The following is a 15,482-nucleotide window of genomic DNA, read 5'->3' on the forward strand; positions in this document are numbered from 1 at the left end:
TGTGATCCTAAAACCAGAGGCGGGACATCGAGAAGGAATTGCCTCAAACTGGGGCTGGAGAATGAAACGATCACATGTTGTGGTCGGGGTGGTGAAGAGACATGGAATGTGGAACAGAGTTCCTCAAACAGTGTGTTAATTTTAATAATACAGGAAAAGTGTTGATTAGATTCTCCTTCACACCGTCAGTATTGGTCTCATTTTCTGCCCTGCCATCATTAGATCTCCCGGTGAATGATGGAGTGATTGAGAAAAGCCCACAGCTGGAAGTAAACTGGGATTGTAGACTGAGGAACAACAGCAGGTGAATCAGCACAGGATTGTGAGAGCAGCAACCAGAGAGAACGCTTCCGATTCAAAGAGCTTCCATAGATCGACTGGGGAGAAAGGTAAGAGAAAGTCCCATTTCCTCAGATAAACACTGGTCCTGTCGACAGTCCACAAAGGTTACAAGGTAATGGGGGAAATGGTGAGAATGAGACTGCGAGAATCTGATCACCGAGTACAATTATCCAGCATGAGGCCGTGCAATGAAATGTGAAGTAAGATCAGTTTCTGTCTCAAAACACACAGGCACAAATGGATCTTGTGTGTGTTTTAGAGCAAAGGGGTTTGATCTAAGAGGTGACTCCAGTCTGAGGCAGAGCCCAGCAGATATGCAGTGTCTCCCAGCCCCCAGCACCAACTCGGAAACAACCCACCTTTATAGCCCCCATAATATCGATATGTTGTATGTTAATATTTTACCAGACAGTGTTACCGAATTCAAATATATTTCATATCCATCAAAATCAATCATCTTACAATTCTGAACTGGATACTGGGTTTTACTTAATGTTATTTCCCATCAGTAAATCTATTTCTGGATTTCACAATTGTAGTTGGATTAAATTATAATTTAAATATAAACTGGTGAAAAAATGATACGTAAATCGGATTCTAATATTGATTTGTAAAATTTCTTCCAATTGATTATGTTGTGTTTTGTATCAGAATAATGTTCTAGGTGATCACATAATCCAGCTCCCGGCCTCGGCCGAGGGTTCCTTTTATTAAACTGAGAGCGATCTTTTTCCCCATACAATCCAGATTCATTTCCATGCTCTTTCAACACAATCACCTGATTATTGCAAGAGCGTTGGAGTACAAGAATAAGAAAGCCTTGCTGCAATTGTACAAGGCTTTGGTGAGACCACACCTGGAGTACTGTGTACAGTTTTGGTCTCCTTATCTAAGGAAGAATATGCTTGCCTTAGCTGGGGTGCAATAAAGTTTCATTAGATTGATTCCTGGGATGACAGGGCTGTCCTATGAGGCGAGATTGAGTCGAATGGGCCAATACTCTCTGGAGTTTAGAAGAATGAGAGGTGATCTCATTGAAACATATGATTCTGAGGGGGCTTGACAGGGTAGATGCCGAGAGGCTGCTTCCCCTGGCCGGAGAATCTGGAACGAGGGAGTGCAGTCTCAGGATATGGGATCGGCCATTTAGGACTGAAATGAGGAGGAATTTCTTCACTCAGAGGGTTGTGAATCTTTGGAATTCACTAGCCCAGAGGGCTGTGGATGCTGAGTCATTGAATATATTCAAGGCTGAGTTCGATAGATTTTTGGACTCGAGGGGAATCAAGGGAAATGGGAATCGGGCGGGAAAGTGGAGATGAGATTGAAGATCAGCCATGACTTTACTGAATGGTGGAGCAGGCTCGAGGGGCCGTATGGCCTACTCCTGCTGCGATTTCTTATATTCTTGTTATGGGAACCTGCTTTTAGCAGAAAATATAAACACCGTCTTTCAGCCCTTTAAACACTAACTGGAGTTTGCAGAAATGTGGTTTATACAAGTTTTGTACTATTCCAGATGTACAAAGAATGTGACGACCAGATGTTTCGCCATCGAATTCAGTGTTGTGGCAGTAATTTAAATGGTCACTGCTAACAGTTACAGATTTAGGTGGTTTAAGACGTTCAGATTTTCAGAGCAGACGCGGTCTGTTTTTAATAATGTGACTATTTTATCGATGTCCTTCTGTGGATGCGGTGCTGCTTAATGTTCTGCAGAGCTCAAACTGATGGTGAATTTACTAAATCCCAAGTATCAGCTCTTGTGGTGTAAAAAATCCGTTATTGGAATCGCAGCTTCATGGTTCGAAAAAGTGTCTGAATGTTCAGGGTTAATCTTCATCTGAACTAAACTCTCAACACGATGGTGGTTTTTGTTATTTCCATTTCAGTTATTTTCGTTGAGTGATTTCCTGTATTGCCAGGGTAACAATCTGTCAGATCTCAGTACAAGAGGCGTTGGTTCCAAATTATATCCGAAAGACCATGAAACATTCAGTGTAAACTCCTATCTATATATCCAGACCGTGAAACATTCAGTGTAAACTCCTATCGATATATTCAGACCATGAAACATTCAGTGTAAACTCCTATCTATATATTCAGACCATGAAACATTCAGTGTAAACTCCTATCGATATATTCAGTCCATGAAACATTCAGTGTTATCTCCTATCGATATATTCAGACCATGAAACATTCAGTGTAAACTCCTATCGATATATTCAGACCATGAAACATACAGTGTAAACTCCGATCTATATATTCAGACCATGAAACATTCAGTGTAAACTCCGATCGATATATTCAGACCATTAAATGAGGATGCCCAAATCTCTCTGAACACCAACATTCAATATTTTCTCATCATTTAAAAAATATTCAGTTTTTCTAATCTTCCTACCAAAGTGAATCACCTCATATTTCCCCACAGACTCTTTGTGTCCTCTTCACAGCTTACTTTCCCACCTACCTTTGTATCATCAGCAAACTTGGAGACATTACACTCGGTCCCTTCATCTAATTCATAAAATCATAGATTGGTTACAACACAGAAGGAGGCCATTCGGCCTGTCGACTCTGCGCCGGCTCTATGCAAGAGCAATCCAGCTAGTCCCACTCCCCCGCCCTATCCCCGTAGGCCGACATTTTTTTCCCTTCAAGCGTTTATCCAATTCCCTTTTGAAGGCCATGATTGAATCTGCTTCCACCACCCCCTCGGGCAGTGCATTCCAGATCATAACCAATCACTGTATAAAAAAAAGGTTTTTCCTCATGTCGCTTTTGGTTCTTTTGCCAATCATCTTAAATCTATGTCCTCTGACTCTTGATCCTTCCACCAATGGAAACAGATTCTCTCTATCCACTCTGTATGTTCCCTTCATGATTTTGAATACCTCTATCAGATCTCCTCCAAACCGTCTCTGTTCCAAGGAGAACAACCCCAGCTTCTCCAGTCGATCCACATTACACGAACATAGATTGTTAATAGCTGAGGCCCAAGCACCGATCCCTGCAGCACCCCACTAGTTACAGCCTGCCAACCTGAAATTGGCCCATTTATCCCTACTCTCTGTTTTCTGTCCATTAACCAACCCTCTATCCATGCCAATATATTACCCCCAACCACCTTAACTTATGTAATAACCTTTTATGTGAAACCTTATCGAATGACTTTTGGAAATCCAAGTATTCTACATCCACTGGTTCCCCTTTATCGACCCTGCTAGTGACATCTTCAAAGAACTCTTAGGAAAATCGTGTTTAACAAATTTACTTTCATAAAACCATGTAATCATATTATGATTTTCTAAGTGCCCTGTTACCACTGCCTTAATGGATTCCAGCATTTCCCTGATGACTGATGTCAGGCTAACTGGCCTGTCGTTCCCTGTTTTTTCTCTCCCTCCTTTCTTGAATAGCGGGGTTACATTTGCTACCTTCCAATCCGCTGGGCCCGCTCAAGAATCGAGGGCATTTTGGAAGATCATAACCAATGCATCCACTCTCTCTGCAGCCACCTCTTTTAGAACCCTCGGATGTGGGCCATCAGATCCAGGGGATTTATCAGCTTCAGTCCCATTAGTTTCTCAAGTTCTTTTTCTCTTCTGATATTAATTGTTTAAAGTTCCTCACTCTCATTTGCCCCTTTGTTCCCCACTATTTCCAGTATGTTTTTTCTGTCTTCTGCTGTGAAGACAGATACAGATTATCGACGCATATTAATCTTAAAAGGTTTTATCTAACCATCCGTTTATCGATTAATAAATATATTTAATTTTACTTAGCAGTTGTAAATAGAGGACTGTGTTTTAATATGTGATTTCAAAACATCAGTGAGCGACAGGCCCTTTAGATTAATGTACAAGTCTGGCGTGTCATGTAACTTTCATATTACAAAGTGATCATCATAAGTAATACCGTTGTTGAGAAATGGCGGGGTTATAATATGTTCGATGCAAAACAAGTATAAGTGCAGAGACACAAAGTTCAAAGCACTTTTTTCCACTTGGCGGCTGTAAGTTGTCAGCAAGCTCAGGGAACGGAAATGAGATTCTGGGTGGAAACCAGATGGTGATGAGAATTAAAGATAAACCCTAATGCAGAGAATTAATCAACACCAAATGCGGGTGACCCCATTATTCTCAGATGGATGTTAGGGTCGAATTGAAACCCAGTGCTACTTTAATCAAAAAACACTGGGATTGAATAAACCTTCTGGTAAAAAAATCAAACTGAAGGGGGAACTGAGTGGGTCTCAAAATGTCTGCCCCTGAGTGACACAAAGTAACAGCAAAATGCTGAAACTTGCAGAGACAGAAGCGAACGGTTTTCGTTTGTGGGAACTCACTTCCTCAAACTTTGGGTTGATATGAGGAAGAGCTTTCTGCACTTTGCACGGAGACACCACTTGCTGAGTCTGATCCAACCTGTGATATGGACACGTGTCTTCTGGCAATTTAACTTGTTCAATCCCAGTCTGTGTAGGATTTTCCAAGTTGTTGATAGTTAAAGGTCGGGTTTCATCATGATGCCGCTTGTCCCCAACACAAAATACACACGGATACTCAGAGTCACTCACTGATATACAGAGGCATCCTCTCTCTCACACACTCACTCACTGATATACAGAGGCATCCTCTCTCTCACACACTCACTCTCACTCAGAGTCACTCACTGATATACAGAGGCATCCTCTCTCTCTCACACTCACTCAGAGTCACTCACTGATGTACAGAGACATCATCTCACACACACACACACACACACACACACACACTCAAAGTCACTCACTGATATACAGGTGCATCTTCTCTCTCACACACACACTCACTGATATACAGGGGCATCCTCTCTCTCACACACACACTCACTGATATACAGGGGCATCCTCTCTCTCACACACACACTCACTGATATACAGGGGCATCCTCTCTCTCACACACACACTCACTGATATATAGGAGCATCCTGTCTCTCTCACACACACTCACTGATATATAGGAGCATCCTCTCTCTCACACACACACTCACTCAGAGTCACTCACTGAAAAACAGAGGCATCCTCTCTCACACACACACTCACTGATATACAGAGGCATCCTCTCTCTCTCTCACTCACTCACTCAGAGTTACTCACTGATATACAGGGGCATCCTCGCTCACACACTCACTCAGCGATATACAGGGGCATCCTCGCTCACACACACACTCACTGATATACAGGGGCATCCTCTCACACTCACACTCACTCACTGATATACAGAGGCATCCTCTCTCTCTCACACTCATTCAGAGTCATTCACTGAAAAACAGAGGAATCCTTTCTCACATTCACTCACTCAGAATCACTCACTGATATACAGGGGCATCCTCTCTCTCTCTCACTCACTCAGAATCACTCACTGATATACAGGGGCATCCTCTCTCTCACACACACTCACTCAGTGTCACTCACTGAAACACAGAGACAGCGTCTCTCTCTCACACTCACTCAGAGTAACTCACTGATATACAGGGGCATCCTCTCTCTCTCACACACACTCACTGATAGACAGGGGCATCCTCTCTCTCTCACACACACTCACTGATAGACAGGGGCATCCTCTCTCTCTCACACACACACTCACTGATAGACAGGGGCATCCTCTCTCTCTCACACACACTCACTGATAGACAGGGGCATCCTCTCTCTCTCACACTCACTCACTGAAACACAGGGGCATCCTCTCTCTCACACACACTCACTGATATACAGGGGCATCCCATCTCTCTCACACACTCACTGACATACAGGGGCATCCTCTCTCTCACACACTCACTGATATACAGAGGCATCCTCTCTCTCTCACACACTCACTGATATACAGAGGCATCCTCTCTCTCACACACTCACTGATATACAGAGGCATCCTCTCTCACTGTCTCTCTCACACGGTTCATTGCCTTCCGCAAAGTGTGTGACACTGTGTCATTACCCGTTTGTTTCACACCCCACCCAATAAACAGTACACAGGAACAGGAGAGGGCCGTCCGGTCCCTCGAGCCCGTTACACAGGAACAGGAGGAGGCCGTCCAGCCCCTCGAGCCCGTTACACGGGAACAGGAGGAGGCCGGTCAGCCCCTCGAGCCCGTTACACGGGAACAGGAGCAGGCCGTTCAGCCCCTCGAGGCCTTCCAGCCCCTCGAGCCCGTTACATGGGAACAGGAGGGTCCATCCAGCCCCTCGAGCCTGCCCCGCCACTCTATTATATCGTAGCTGATCTGTACCTCAACTCCATATCACCTCAATATACCTAATAAAAGGGTAGATTTGATTACCTGTTACTTTGTACTGAAAACAGAATCTGACCCTGTTGGGGAAACTGGAAAGCAGGGACACAGACAGAGTGAGTGAGTGAGGAAAACTGTGGGAGATGGTGTTTAATGTGCGCAAGTGTGACGTCATCCACTTTGGATCAGAAAAAGATAAATCGGAATATTTTCAGAATGGGAAGAGTGTGGGAACTGTGGATGAGCACAGAAATTTACGGCTCCAAGTGCACACATCTCTAAATCCCAGTGGGCAGGTACAAGAAGTTATCTCAAAGGCTAATGGAGTGTTGGCCTTTATCTCAAGGGATGGAATATAAAGTGGAGGAAGTTATGTTACAGCTGTACAGAGCTCCGGTCAGAGCCCATCCAGTGCTCGGTCAATGAGGTAGGTTTTAAGGAGCATCTTAAAGGAGGAGAGAGAGAGAGGTGGAGAGGTTTAGGGAGGGAATTCCAGAGCTTGGAGTCCAGGCAGGTGAAGGCACGGCCGCCAATGGTAGAGTGATGGAAATCGGGGGATCGGCAAGAGGTCAGAATTGGAGGAGTGCAGAGATCTCGGAAGGTTGGAGGGCTGGAGGAGGTTGCAGAGAGAGGGAGAGGGGCGAGGGTCATGTCGGGATTTGAAAACCAGGATAAGAATTTTTAAATGGAGGCGTTCCCGGACTTGAGCCAATGTAGATCAGTGAGCACAGGGGGTGAAGTGTGAATGGGAGTTGGTGTGAGTTCAGATACGGGCAGTAGAGTTTCAGATGTTTATGGAGGGTGGAAGATGGGAGGCCGGGCAGGAGAGTATTGGAATAGTGGAGACTGGAGGTGAGAAAGGAATGGATGAGTCTGATTAACCGTCTGATTCACACTCATATCCGGGGGAGAAGGGCAGTGGATTGAGATGATGGCGATGGATGGGGACCGGTTGATCCTCTCCAGGGGGAGGATGGCGGTGGAAGGGGACCGGTTGATCCTCTCCAGAGGGAAGATGGCGGTGGATTGAGATGATGGCGGTGGATGGGGATCGGTTGACCCTCTCCAGGGGGAGGTGGCGATGGATTGAAATGATGGCGGTGGATGGTGACCGGTTAATCTTCTCCAGGGGGAGGATGGCGGTGGATTGAGATGATGGCGGGGGATGGGGACCGGTTGATCCTCTCCAGGGGGAGGATGGCGGTGTATTGAGATGATGGCGGTGGATGGGGACCGGTTGATCTTCTCCAGGGGGAGGATGGCGGTGGATTGAGATGATGGCGGTGGATGGGGACCGGTTGATCGTCTCCAGGGGGAGGATGGCGGTGGATGGAGAGGATGGCGGTGGATGGGGACCGGTTGATCGTCTCCAGTCCCCTGGACTCTTCCATCCATCAGGTCGCGACCCCGCCGGATTGCTGACATCACGCAAGCGCGCTGCATCAGGGCCCGTGCTGAGTCGGTGAAACAGCCAAAAGGGTTTAAAAATCTGGGGACACGTGACCCTTTCTGCGGTCGGTCAATCAAGTGAGAGAGGGCGGTGTCTGTGGGGGAGGCGTTCATTTGTCCCGAGTACGCAGTGCGCATATCCCGCTCCGGGTGGGCCCCGGGGGAGGAGACGGTTGGAGAGGACAGGGGAACGGACTTCTCAATCGGGTTTGACCCAATGGGTACAAAATCTATGGGGGGAGTTGGAGGATGAGAGAGAGCCCCATACTTTCATCAGTGATGGGCGGGGGGATGGGGGAGAGGTAGAATGAGAGAGAGCCCCTGACTTTAATCAGTGATGGGTGGGGGGAGGCGGGGAGGGAGAAGGAGAGAGAGACCCTTTACTTTAATCAGTGATGGGTGGGGGGAGGCGGGGAGGGAGAATGAGAGAGAGCCCCTTACTTTAATCAGTGATGTCGGGGGGGGGGGAGGGAGAATGAGAGAGAGCCCCTTAATTTAATCAGTGATGGGCGGGGGAGGCGGAGATTGAGAATGAGAGAGAGCCCCTTACTTTAATCAGTGATGGGCAGGGGAGGGAGAATGAGTGAGAGCCCCTTACTTTAATCAGTGATGGGAGGGAGAGAGGGAGAATGAGAGAGAGCCCCTTACTTTAATCAGTAATGTGGGGGGGGGAGGGAGAATGAGAGATGGCCCCTTACTTTAATCAGTGATGGGCGGGGGGATGGGGGAGAGGGAGAATGAGAGAGAGCCCCTTACTGTAATCAGTGATGGGCGGGGGAGGGGGCAGAATGAGAGATGGCCCCTTACTTTAATCAGTGACGGGCGGGGGGATGAGGGAGAGGGAGAATGAGAGAGCTCCTTACTGTAATCAGTGATGGGCGGGGGAGTGGGGGAGGGAGAATGAGAGAGAGCCCCTTACTTTAATCAGTAATGTGGGGGGGGGAGGGAGAATGAGAGATGGCCCCTTAATTTAATCTGTAATGTGGGGGAGGGGGGAGAATGAGAGATGGCCCCTTACTTTAATCAGTGTTGGGCGGGGGTTGGGGGAGAGGGAGAATGAGAGAGAGCTCCTTACTGTAATCTGTGATGGGCGGGGGAGGGGGGAGAATGAGAGAGAGCTCCTTACTGTAATCAGTGATGGGCGGGGGAGGGGGGGAGAATGAGAGAGAGCCCCTTACTTTAATCAGTGATGGGGGGAGGGAGAATGAGAGAGAGCCCCTTACTTTAATCAGTGATGGGGGGGAGGGAGAATGAGAGAGAGCCCCTTACTTTAATCTGTGATGGCCGGGGGGAGGGAGAATGAGAGAGAGCCCCTTACTTTAATCAGTGATGGGCGGGGGAGGGGGGAGAATGAGAGAGAGCACCTTACTTTCATCAGTGATGGGCGGGGGAGGGAGAATGAGTGAGAGCCCCTTACTTTAATCAGTGATGGGAGTGGGAGAGGGAGAATGAGAGAGACCCCCTTACCTTAATCAGTGATGGGTGGGGGGAGGCGGGGAGGGAGAATGAGAGAGAGCCCCTTACTTTAATCAGTGATGTCGTGGGGTGGGGGGGGGGGGGGAGAATGAGAGTTGGCCCCTTACTTTAATCTGTGATGGGCGGGTGGATGGGGGAGAGGGGGGATGGGGGAGAGGGAGAATGAGAGAGAGCCCCTTACTTTAATCAGTGATGGGTGGGGGGAGGCGGGGAGGGAGAATGAGAGAGAGCCCCTTACTTTAATCAGTGATGGGTGGGGGGAGGCGGGGAGGGAGAATGAGAGAGAGCCCCTTACTTTAATCAGTGATGTCGTGTGGGGGGGGGAGAATGAGAGTTGGCCCCTTACTTTAATCAGTGATGGGCGGGTGGATGGGGGAGAGGGGAGATGGGGGAGAGGGAGAAAGAGAGAGAACCGCTTACTTTAATCTGTGATGGCCGGGGGGAAGGAGAATGAGAGAGAGCCCCTTAATTTAATCAGTGATGTGGGGGGGGGGAGGGAGAATGAGAGATGGCTCCTTACTGTAATCAGTGACGGGCGGGGGAGGAGGGGGGGGGGGAGGGAGAATGAGAGAGAGCCCCTTACTTTAATCAGTGATGGGCGGGGGGATGGGGGAGCGGGAGAATGAGAGAGAGCGCCCCTTACTTTAATCAGCGATGGGCGGGGGGATGGGGGAGAGGGAGAATGAGAGAGAGCCCCTTACTTTAATCTGTGATGGCCGGGGGGAGGGGGGAGAATGAGAGAGAGCCCCTTACTTTAATCAGTGATGGGCGAGGGAGGGGGAGAGGGAGAATGAGTGAGAGCCCCTTACTTTAATCAGTGATGGGCGGGGGGATGGGGGAGAGGGAGAATGAGCGAGAGCGCCCCTGACTTTAATCAGCGATGGGCGGAGGACGGGGAGAGGGAGTATGAGAGAGAGCCCCTTACTTTAATCAGTAATGTGGGGGGGGGAGGGAGAATGAGAGATGGCCCCTTATTTTAATCAGTGATGGGCGGGGGGATGGGGGAGAGGGAGAATGAGAGAGAGCCCCTTACTGTAATCTGTGATGGCCGGGGGGAGGGGGCAGAATGAGAGAGAGCACCTTACTTTAATCAGTGATGGGCGGGGGAGGGAGAATGAGTGAGAGCCCCTTACTTTAATCAGTGATGGGAGGGGGAGAGGGAGAATGAGAGAGAGCCCCTTACTTTAAACAGTAATGTGGGGGGGGGGGGGGAGGGAGAATGAGAGATGTCCCCTTACTTTAATCAGTGATGGGCGGGGGGATGGGGGAGAGGGAGAATGAGAGAGAGCCTCTGACTTTAATCAGTAATGTGGGGGGGGGGGGGAGGGAGAATGAGAGATGGCCCCTTACTTTAATCAGTAATCTGGGGGGGGGGGGGAGGGAGAATGAGAGATGGCCCCTTACTTTAATCAGTGATGGGCGGGGGGATGGGCGAGAGGGAGAATGAGAGAGAGCCCCTTACTGTAATCAGTGATGGGCGGGGGAGGGGGGAGAATGAGAGAGAGCCCCTTACTTTAATCGGTGATGGGCGGGGGAGGGAGAATGAGGGAGAGCCCCTTACTTTAATCAGTGATGGGCGGGGGAGGGGGAGAGGGAGAATGAGAGAGAGCCCCTTACTTTCATCAGTGATGGGCGGGGGGATGGGGGGGGGAGGGAGAATGAGAGATGGCCCCTTACTGTCATCAGTGACGGGCGGGGGAGGGGGGAGGGAGAATGAGAGAGAGCCCCTTACTTTAATCAGTGATGGGTTGGGGGAGGGAGAATGAGAGGGAGCCCGTTACTTTAATCAATGATGGGATGGGGGAGGGCGATTGAGAGAGAGCCCCTTACTTTAATCAGCGATGGGCGGGGGAGGGGGAGAGGGAGAATGAGAGAGAGCCCCTTACTATAATCAGTTATGGGCGGGGGAGGGGGAGGGGGAGAGGGAGAATGAGAGAGAGCCCCTGACTTTAATCAGCGATGGGCGGGGGAGGGGGAGAGGGAGAATGAGAGAGAGCCCCTTACTTTAATCAGTGATGGGCGGGGGAGAGGGAGAATGAGAGAGAGCCCATACTTTAATCAGTGATGGGCGAGGGAGGGGGAGAGGGAGAATGAGTGAGAGCCCCTTACTTTAATCAGTGATGGGCGGGGGGATGGGGGAGAGGGAGAATGAGAGAGAGCCCCTTACTTGAATCAGTGATGGGCGGGGGAGGGGGAGAGGGAGAATGAGAGAGAACCCCTTCCTTTAATCAGTGATGGGTGGGGGAGGGGGAGAGGGAGAATGAGAGAGAGCCCCTTACTTTAATCAGTGATGGGCGGGGGGATGGGGGAGCGGGAGAATGAGAGAGAGCGCCCCTTACTTTAATCAGCGATGGGCGGGGGGATGGGGGAGAGGGAGAATGAGAGAGAGCCCCTTACTTTAATCTGTGATGGCCGGGGGGAGGGGGGAGAATGAGAGAGAGCACCTTACTTTAATCAGTGATGGGCGGGGGAGGGAGAATGAGTGAGAGCCCCTTACTTTAATCAGTGATGGGCGGGGGGATGGGGGAGAGGGAGAATGAGCGAGAGCGCCCCTGACTTTAATCAGCGATGGGCGGAGGACGGGGAGAGGGAGTATGAGAGAGAGCCCCTTACTTTAATCAGTAATGTGGGGGGGGGAGGGAGAATGAGAGATGGCCCCTTATTTTAATCAGTGATGGGCGGGGGGATGGGGGAGAGGGAGAATGAGAGAGAGCCCCTTACTTTAATCTGTGATGGCCGGGGGGAGGGGGCAGAATGAGAGAGAGCACCTTACTTTAATCAGTGATGGGCGGGGGAGGGAGAATGAGTGAGAGCCCCTTACTTTAATCAGTGATGGGAGGGGGAGAGGGAGAATGAGAGAGAGCCCCTTACTTTAAACAGTAATGTCGGGGGGGGGAGGGAGAATGAGAGATGGCCCCTTACTTTAATCAGTGATGGGCGGGGGGATGGGGGAGAGGGAGAATGAGAGAGAGCCTCTGACTTTAATCAGTAATGTGGGGGGGGGGAGAATGAGAGATGGCCCCTTACTTTAATCAGTAATCTGGGGGGGGGGGGAGGGAGAATGAGAGATGGCCCCTTACTTTAATCAGTGATGGGCGGGGGGATGGGCGAGAGGGAGAATGAGAGAGAGCCCCTTACTGTAATCAGTGATGGGCGGGGGAGGGGGGAGAATGAGAGAGAGCCCCTTACTTTAATCGGTGATGGGCGGGGGAGGGAGAATGAGGGAGAGCCCCTTACTTTAATCAGTGATGGGCGGGGGAGGGGGAGAGGGAGAATGAGAGAGAGCCCCTTACTTTAATCAGTGATGGGCGGGGGGATGGGGGGGGAGGGAGAATGAGAGATGGCCCCTTACTGTCATCAGTGACGGGCGGGGGAGGGGGGAGGGAGAATGAGAGAGAGCCCCTTACTTTAATCAGTGATGGGTTGGGGGAGGGAGAATGAGAGGGAGCCCGTTACTTTAATCAATGATGGGATGGGGGAGGGCGAATGAGAGAGAGCCCCTTACTTTAATCAGCGATGGGCGGGGGAGGGGGAGAGGGAGAATGAGAGAGAGCCCCTTACTATAATCAGTTATGGGCGGGGGAGGGGGAGGGGGAGAGGGAGAATGAGAGAGAGCCCCTGACTTTAATCAGCGATGGGCGGGGGAGGGGGAGAGGGAGAATGAGAGAGAGCCCCTTACTTTAATCAGTGATGGGCGGGGGAGAGGGAGAATGAGAGAGAGCCCATACTTTAATCAGTGATGGGCGAGGGAGGGGGAGAGGGAGAATGAGTGAGAGCCCCTTACTTTAATCAGTGATGGGCGGGGGGATGGGGGAGAGGGAGAATGAGAGAGAGCGCCCCTGACTTTAATCAGCGATGTGCGGAGGACGGGGAGAGGGAGTATGAGAGAGAGCCCCTTACTTTAATCAGTGATGGGCGGGGGAGGGGGAGAGGGAGAATGAGAGAGAACCCCTTCCTTTAATCAGTGATGGGCGGGGGAGGGGGAGAGGGAGAATGAGAGAGAGCCCCTTACTTTAATCAGTGATGGGCGGGGGGATGGGGGAGCGGGAGAATGAGAGAGAGCGCCCCTTACTTTAATCAGCGATGGGCGGAGGAGGGGGAGAGGGAGTATGAGAGAGAGCCCCTTACTTTAATCAGTGATGGGCGGGGGAGGGGGAGAGGGAGAATGAGAGTGAACCCCTTCCTTTAATCAGTGATGGGCGGGGGAGGGGGAGAGGGAGAATGAGAGAGAGCCCCTTACTTTAATCAGTGATGGGTGGGAGAGGGAGAATGAGAGATGGCCCCTTACTTTAATCAGTGATGGGTTGGGGGAGGGGGGGAGGGAGAATGAGAGATGGCCCCTTACTTTAATCAGTGATGGGTGGGGGAGGTGTTGAGGTAGAATGAGAGAGCCCCTTACTTTAATCAGTGATGGGTGGGAGAGGGAGAATGACAGAGAGCCCCTTACTTTGAACAGTCCAACTTGTTTCCTGTTTTAATATAAAATGCTGACTGTTCAGATTTCCCACATTCCTGAGCTGCTCGCATTGACTTAAATGACATTAACTTCCAGCGAATATCCTGCAATTTTCTGCGTCTGGCCCGAGGGACTACAAAGCTCGGTTTGTTCGTCTTAGAGCAGGTAAAGGGGAGATTTAATAGTGGAGTTTTGATCGGGTAGATCGGGAGAAACTCTTTCCACTGGCAGGAGGGTCGGTTACCAGAGGACGCAGATTGATGAGAATTGGGAAAAAAGCCAGGTTGGAGATGAGTGGAATTTTCCTTACGCAGCGAGTTGTTCTGATCTGGAACCGAATGCCTGATAGGGCTGTGGAAGCAGATTCGTGTTTAAAATCTACCCCAATGACTCTGTCGATAACTGATGCTCCGACTGTCCAGTCGCTCGCGGTGAACAAATTTGTTTAGTAACTTTCAAAATGGAATTGGTTAATCACTTGTAAAGGAGAACGTTTGCAGGACTATTGGGAAAGTGCAGGGGGGTGGGATTAAATGGATACCACTTTCAAAGAGCCAGCACGGACAGCAGGGGCCAAATGGCCTCCTTCTGTGCTGTCTGCTTCAAATCAATGGGGGGATTGTAAATCGAAGCATTTACGTCATTTGAGCTCTAAATACGAAACTTAACTCGCATCAAACCCACGTGAAACAGCTGGTAGGAAGAGTAAAGGCAACGCGAGGTTTCGGGTTCTGTCCCACATGATTTTTATATGTCAGTAACATTTAGCGGAAGAGGTGACAGCGAGGTTGATGTGCGCTGACACTTCCTGGAGGGCTCCACTCAGATTGTGTCCAGGGGAGAGCAAGGCGGGGAGATCAGCCGAATCCCCGAGTACCAGAGTCCTGACTGGGGACAGGGAGAGCAAGGCGGAGAGATCAGCCGAATCCACGAGTACCAGAGTCCTGACTGGGGACAGTGAGAGCAAGGCGGGGAGATCAGCCGAATCCCCGAGTACCAGAGTCCTGACTGGGGACAGTGAGAGCAAGGCGGAGAGATTAGCCGAATCTACGAGTACCAGAATCTTCACTGTGGACAGGGAGAGCAAGGCGGGGAGATCAACCGAATCCCCGAGTAGCAGAGTCCTGACCGGGGACAGGGAGAGCAAGGCGGGGAGATCAGCCTGATCCCCGAGTATCAAGTCCTGACTGGCGACAGGGCCCGTGCGGACCAGATCACATGTCGCTTCAGTCTTTTCAATGGACGAATTGGGTGAGTGACTGAGAATGATGAGAGTGGGGGATTATATCGAAGGAAACACATGTCTGCATTTAGTGCAGATCTCTCCTCTTTTTCTCTCGTCACACACACGGTTCTGGGTGGAAACCAGGTGGTGATCAGAATTAAAGATAAAACCTAATGCAGAGAATCAATCAACACCAAATACGGGTAACCCCATTATTCTCAGTTGGATGATAGGGTCGAATTGAAACCCAGAGCGACTTTA

General features: G+C 50.0%; 1 protein-coding gene across 4 annotated transcripts in view; it reads left to right on the plus strand.

The window, feature by feature from the left end:
• LOC137316370 (NACHT, LRR and PYD domains-containing protein 3-like) overlaps positions 1-15,482 on the plus strand; it is a 32,397-nt gene continuing 16,915 nt past the window's right edge. Inside the window, exons 1-2 of one of the 4 annotated variants that reach the window (XM_067980444.1) lie at positions 1-130; positions 223-389. The gene's annotated coding sequence lies outside the window, so the exon portion shown is untranslated. Of the gene's footprint in view, positions 390-14,556; positions 15,248-15,482 lie in introns of those variants that run through there. The other 3 variants (XM_067980443.1, XR_010961540.1, XM_067980441.1) reach the window with 3 other exon arrangements.

This window comes from Heptranchias perlo, unplaced genomic scaffold, assembly GCF_035084215.1.
Source record: "Heptranchias perlo isolate sHepPer1 unplaced genomic scaffold, sHepPer1.hap1 HAP1_SCAFFOLD_59, whole genome shotgun sequence".
NCBI classification, from domain to species: Eukaryota; Metazoa; Chordata; class Chondrichthyes; order Hexanchiformes; family Hexanchidae; genus Heptranchias; species Heptranchias perlo.